The sequence below is a fragment of the Etheostoma cragini genome, chromosome 8 (genome assembly GCF_013103735.1).
Source record: "Etheostoma cragini isolate CJK2018 chromosome 8, CSU_Ecrag_1.0, whole genome shotgun sequence".
Classification (NCBI taxonomy): domain Eukaryota; kingdom Metazoa; phylum Chordata; class Actinopteri; order Perciformes; family Percidae; genus Etheostoma; species Etheostoma cragini.
In genome coordinates this window covers 8,549,456-8,556,452 of record NC_048414.1, presented here as the reverse complement: position 1 = coordinate 8,556,452, position 6,997 = coordinate 8,549,456, and positions in this window count along the sequence as shown.

The window sequence follows — 6,997 nt, the reverse complement described above, 5'->3', positions numbered from 1 at the left end:
TTTTTATAATTTGCCAAATGGTTCCGTTGTCTAGACCAAAGTGATCTGTGTGTTTTGTTGTGATCTGAGTTTTGAACTGAGCGATCATAGCAGCACGCCCAGTCTGAAATACCAGTTGACGGCCAAGCGCACAGCTTCTCCACCCCCTTGTCAAACTATTTTTTTCACCCTTTTTTTGATGGACAGTGATACATTATGTGAGAGATTATGTGCTCCAAGAGTGAGTAGCTGCTCCAAGTGAGAATGTATGAAATTGAACAGTACAATAGGCTATGTGCCAACGTTTTCAATAAAAAAAAAATAATAATAAATGTGCAAACAGCAAGCCAATCCACTTTTCCATGTTGATAAGAGCATAAAAATTTAGAAAAAAAACAATGGGACAAAAAGAAAACAAGGGACATTTAGAATAGATAAAAATGTGCGATTAGTTGCGATTCAATATTTTAAGCGTTTGACAGAACTAGCAAAGACAATCGTCCTTGCAGTTGAAAATACTTGTAAAAGAAAAATTATTGAATGAAAGTAAAAAATGTCAAGGTATCCCTTAAGAAACCAAAATAATGTGTTGCATCACTGGTTCACATCTGAAATGCACTGAGGAGGAAACAAAAAGAGCGCCTGAGGGACAATGAACGCAGGAAAGGAGAAACATAACACAACTGATTAAAATTCAGAATGTCAACGCATCCTTTTAACCGTTCAACAAGTGTCTGTACCTCCTCTCTCTCGTTACCCCTTACTCTCTATCTATCTCTTCATCCCTCCATCTCTGCCAAGGACACCATCCCTGCTGTTGTTACCATGGAGACAAGCCAGAAGGGCTGTGGGCGAGACATGTGAGGGACTGCGGGTGACTGTGTCTGTGTGAGCATGAGCATGTTTGTGCAAATCTTTGTCCTTGTTTGTTGTGATTTTTTCAAGTTGTCTTCATATTTGTGTCCTATATTTTTTTCTTAAATAATGCAGTTCACATCATACGCTTGAGTGGTATTCGCACTACTTCAGCAAGGTACGCTAAGACGATGGTAAAGGAGGCGTCAGAGCTAATACTTCTATCTGCATCATATCTTCAGAATTCATGTAAATGCTCCCTTTTTTAAAGGGCTAAAAAATATATAAAATAAGTGCATTTGGAACAGTGAGGTATTTATATGCAGTTTGGTTTAGACTCATATTTTCCACTGTCCTTGGCATTCTGACGCACACAGTTGTGGATCAGCATCATATTGTGTCGTAAGACCACTCAATTTGGAGTTATTTCGCAACAAACAATGCAAGCCTCCAAGGGTATGTAACCGGTTTGTGGGTGCATGATGGGATGTGGGGTTGGAGGCGAGGCTTGTAGACAGCAATAATTCACCCCATTTATGGAAGAAGAGATGAGAAGAAAGTGTAATTTTCTTGCTCCAGCCAGTCTCCCTACTACGAGATGGAAATGTCTAACATTCCCCATTCTTGTCTAAAAGGCCTCATGGCTCAACATCAAAGTCCTTCTTTCCTGCCAACAAACGGAGTTTTGAAGCAGGGATACATCTACTATGTGAGAGTTTCTCCATAGCACATTATAAGTTTGAAAAGAATGTTGGATGAGATCTAATTCAGTGAGATTCATGGAGCTGGCTCCAAAGCATAATTTATTAATTTGCGTTAGATCTCCAGGTTTTATTTAAGGTCCTGTGTGTCTGAAACGCAGTCAAAAGGAAACACAATTGGCATGTAAAATAGTCAGGTCATCTGTCACTTTAGCTACATATCAAAAATTGCTTGCAGCTGCTATACAAGAGATCAGCTATTGGCCATAGAACCTAATTGGTTTAGTATGACAGTCAACGTCCAAAGAATTCTAACCAATAACCATCAATAAAAAGAGAATAACAGTGCTCAGAGTAGAAAGCTGTTGTCGATTGGAGTAGAGGGGAACAGTAAAGTTGTCTACTAGTAGTAATAGATGTACATTCTTATTACTTGTGCCAGGTTACATATTCTCTGTATGAACTGAAATGTACTCATAGTATATTTTTGCACATACATGTTTAAGCATACATGTTTACATAAGGCTACCCTCCCACCCCCAAAAAAATAGGATTTCCCGAAAGCCAGTGTAATTAAGACACTGAATTGACCATGCATGTAATGCTTTTTGTCCAAATATATCAAACGTTGATTGATACCATTCTTTATATTAAATGTCTAAATTATTTAAATTGTGTTCCTGCATTCACTGTACCGTATAATATTCAGAAGTGGCAGATAAAATCCCTGTGTGTCAAACTAAAAAAAATAAGTTAATTTGAGACCCTGACAACACATTTCTGCATTAATCATAGAGAAAGTTGGTACAGAAACAAGAGCCCCCTCCAAGCTGACAGATTGAGTGATGGTTGAAAGCTCAGAGCTCCGTCTCCATGTGAAATTCATTTAGTAAGGTGTCATTCAAACATCAAGATACATGTGCGCACACCCACAAATCCACATTAAATCATGAACATAAGACAGCAGATATAAAATATACATTTATAACAATGATTGTAAGTTGAAGGTCTTTACGGACAACATGCTACAACATTTAAACAAGACAAACGCAAGACAGGGTGGACCATTGTCTTCATAAATCTTACTATTAAGAACCTCATATTGAGCCAAAAACCTGTTAGTTATTTCATATCTAACGCCGCCAACATTTTGAGTCGGGCCTTGTGAATGATGATTCAGTGAACCTGCATGTATAAACATCTCATCACCTGTAATACAAACTACTGCTGTACCAGGGGATCTGCCCTGCTGACTGATGGCTCTCCATTTCACTCCACTTCATAAGCTTCAAATGACCTTGTTATTTCCCTCTCATTTACTCCCATCCTCCACCCTGATTTATGAAGTTTTCAAGGCTGGCTTCAAAATGTACCAAGGACAGCAGGAATAGTCAGAATGAGAGGACTAATCAAATAAAAATAAAGACATATATACTGTAGGTAATTACCCTCATTAAACAGCCATACATTATGACAAGATCCTTTTTATTGTCTGTATCTGTGTGTGTGTGTGTGTGTGTGTGGTGTGCGTCTACCTCTCTAAGGGTATGCTTTATATTGCCTCAGCTCCAGCCCTCTGGCATTGATGGAGCATCATCATTATCACCTGGGCTGATGGTAAAGTGGCTCCTTGGCGAGACCCCGTCAACCGACTCTGTTTGGTGTCACACTTTGTGTGAGTGTGTGTGCATGCCGGAGAATGTATTTTTGCTATTGCAGTTTTAGTAATTCCGTGGCCACACTAACATGGCTTTACTGGCAGGTCCCTTATGCAAACAAATGGCCTTGGCTGCCAGGTTCAGTGAAGGGTGACGGTTGTATCTGGTTGCATCAGGTCGGGGAGTGATGGGCACAGCAGATTGGAGGGGAGAAACTGTTTCATTTCATTTCTCAAAGACCCACCATGCCCCAAAAAAACATGCAGCACCCAGATTTGGCCTGAGACATGAACATGGTAAGACTCTTCAATTCCTTTGGAGTTTTAGTTATTTAGTATTAACTGTGGCCATGTAACATTGGCACCATTTTATTTTTAAAAAGGTCAGTTAAATAACAGGCTAGTCTCTGCCTGTATCTAGGCAACAGTTCTGCATTGACAAAACAATCGGTTATCATGAGGACAGACAGCATAAAAAGGAAACAGAATTATTCACACCGATAAGCAAATATGTCTATGATGCATAACATGAATATAGTGACAGTCAATCCAGGATTTTTCATGGCTCAGAATAGGCCTTTGGGAGGACACATTAAAGGGGGTCTGGGTCCTCCCCCAGGAAATTCTGAGCATCAAACCGATCATTTCCTGCATTCTGGCAAATGTGTATGCACCAACTTATGGTGGAAATGTCTTTCTGAATAATGTGTATGTATGAAACAAAATTCAGGCCACAGGTGGCAATTAGAACATAATGCAGTAAGGCTCTCAGGCATTCTGAAAGGCTATCAGATATTTATGTTATCCCTGCTGAGTCAACACTGTGTATAATTTAGTCGTCCCTCCTCTTCTGTGTCTTGTTTGGGAAAGTTTAATGTGGCACCTACTCACGTCAATGATGCATTGGTTCATTATTGCTCTGCTGATGTTTTCCAGTATGGTAGCGGGTTATTGTCCTTACACTTTAACATCAGCACCTTCCTTTCCTATGTGAAGATGCATCATTCATAATGACACATAAATGATTCTAATAAATTAATATTTCAAAAATTAAATAATAACGGAAGATCAACAATGTTATGAGTGTTGGAGTTGCATAGTTTGTCCACCAGAGGGTGCTCTACAATGTCCCTGTTGTTTTGTTCAAAGGCCTTTAAGTTGCATACCTTAAGTTTGTTTTTTTATACATTTTATTTATCAGAACTTTAATATATTTTTGATGTTCCTCTGTTCTGTTGGGGTATTAAAACAAATATTATTTTTGTGAGAACTCTTAAATAACTACAAATAACTACTGTTAGGGAAATCTGTTTTGTTCCGCGTTTCTGGATTTCTTTTTTTAAATATACTGTATATCGGCCGAAATATCGGAATATCAGATTTTATCGGTTTGTATCCGTATCTGCCTTAAAATCCTTTGTTGATTGGGCTCTAATCCAGCTGCTATAATTATTATGAATCATATTCTCTATATCTGTAGTAGTGTCTGTGTCCAAACCAGGAGCGACACATCGCGCCCAACAAGAGCCTGGGTCTGTCCAAGGACTCTGCCTAAAGTGAAGTTTATTCTCACCACTGTTGCACCAGGTGCTTGCTCTTGGGAAATTGTTGGGTCGTTGTAAATTATAGAGTGTGATTTGGATCTGTAAAGTGTCTTAAGATAACTCTTGTTTTGATACTGTAAATAAAATAAAATTGAATTAAAACCACCGGGAGAGTCCGGTCAATGGTACAGCCCCGGTAAAACTGAGATCCCATTAGCACTAGCGTCACAGCATTCAGGTCCAGTCAAAACAATGCAGATTAGCTTGAGTCACACATTTTGGTGCTGGTGATTTGCATTGGTGCATGGATTCAACTTATTTATGCAGGAAAAACCCTGCAATCCTTATCCTCCAAGTTCCTCCTACAGCATGAGCAATATTCACCAACGATCTTCAGTAAACAGAAATGAATAGAGATTAACCATGCATTTCTTTGTCCCACTTCAACATACTGCTTTCACATGTCACAAAATGGAGTGTATCCTGTGCTTCTTGTAATATGGATATTGAGTCCGTTTCCAAAGACCAGTTCTGACAACTAAGAAGTCGGCCAAAGATTGTAGAAAGTCTGTATTGCTTTTTTTTTTTCTTTTTTTTTAAATGAAAAACCATTCTGACGTTATCAAACAGGATTTGTGACGGGCTCATAAGCCCGAGGTTGGAGAATGTAGTTCAACTCAGTGAAAACTTATTCTTAACAGCACAATGAACAGATACATTTGTAATGTGGAGTCAAAGTTCTTTCTCTGGGTTACATCAGACAACAATTCATCAAACTACAGTAGGTAGTAGCTTGGTAATCCTTCCACTGTTTGGTACAAAATTCATAATTCCATACACCCACACATGAACACAAACACACAAAAGCGATCACACGCACACACTCTCACACGTGGTTTGTTCCATATTCACCATGAGCAACAGGTGTGACAACAGCCTGCATGAACTCTGTGATTCTCCATGTGGAAAGTGAGTAGGTGTTTGTGTTTTGATGATTAGTTGAGGATGACTACATGCCAACACATTAGGCCTCATCCAGCCAAAACACACACACACACAGTTTTGTGTCCCAGGGGTTTAGCAACTTTTCACTACATGTGAAGTAATTGCCTGCATATCATCTATGTACCACTTTTACACGTTAAGACAAAGCTGAGCCCTTTGATGAAAATATGTGTAAATAAAAAGAAGTGTGTATTCCTCTGGTTGGAAGGTTTATTCATTAGTCAGTTTGAGCAAATTAGTGTTGATTACGGCTGTGGAATTTCATCTTTTGTAGTCTAAGATATTTTTGTTCCAATGGTACATGGTATGTTTTTGGAACTACACAATGGATTTTGTCAGATGAGTACAACATTTGACAGTAAACTGGCCTAAAACACGGAGGTCAAACAAAGACAAGGCAATTTTACACGTATAGCACATTTCAGCAACAGGGCACTAAGGGCACATAAGATTGTCATAATTTTAACAACACAACTTCAGTACAGAAAATTAACAATTATTTAAAGAAAGGCAACATCAAAACAAAGGTCTTCATCCTTGATTTAAAAGAAGTAAGTAGCAGAAGACCTGCCAATCTTCCTGTACTCAGTTAACTATTTTGGGGATATCCAAACTTTGTTGACCAATACGCTACGCATTCTACACGGGCAGAACCATATTTCTTCACCAGCTCATCCACCGCAGGCCCCGCAGCCTCATGTGACTTTGTACTCTGGCTACCCAGAAGAAGTACTTGCACCAAGAGTGCAAGTACTTCTCTTGACACTACAACATAGTCGTCACAATAAGGCTTAGTTTCATCACGGAAAACTTTGCAAAAAAAAATATTTCTTTGTTTATTTAGATTTTAACATAAAATCTATGTCACACCCACGTTTTAGAAATCTTCAAAAAATAAAAGGCTTTCTATGCATGAACCAGTCCCTCCAGGATTTCACAGCCTTTTTTTAGGTTGTAGCTGCCCAAAATGCCCGAAAAGAAAATGGCATTAAAAGTTGCAATGTCTTCTGTATTTTTGTTGCAATAGACAGTGAAAATTGCAAAATAAAGTTGAGATTTTATTTTGGTATACTTTTGTAAAAATAAAAAGGAAACTTGTTTCAGGGAAAATAATACTACTCTGGGTTGAGTTTTTCTTGTTACCTTACCAAAAAGGAACAGGGTGCTGCAAATGTTGGTTGTTAGGTCTAAACTCAGACTCCTAGTTTCTCACTTACACTGTTATTTAATTAATCTTTGAATAGACCCAGGAAAGA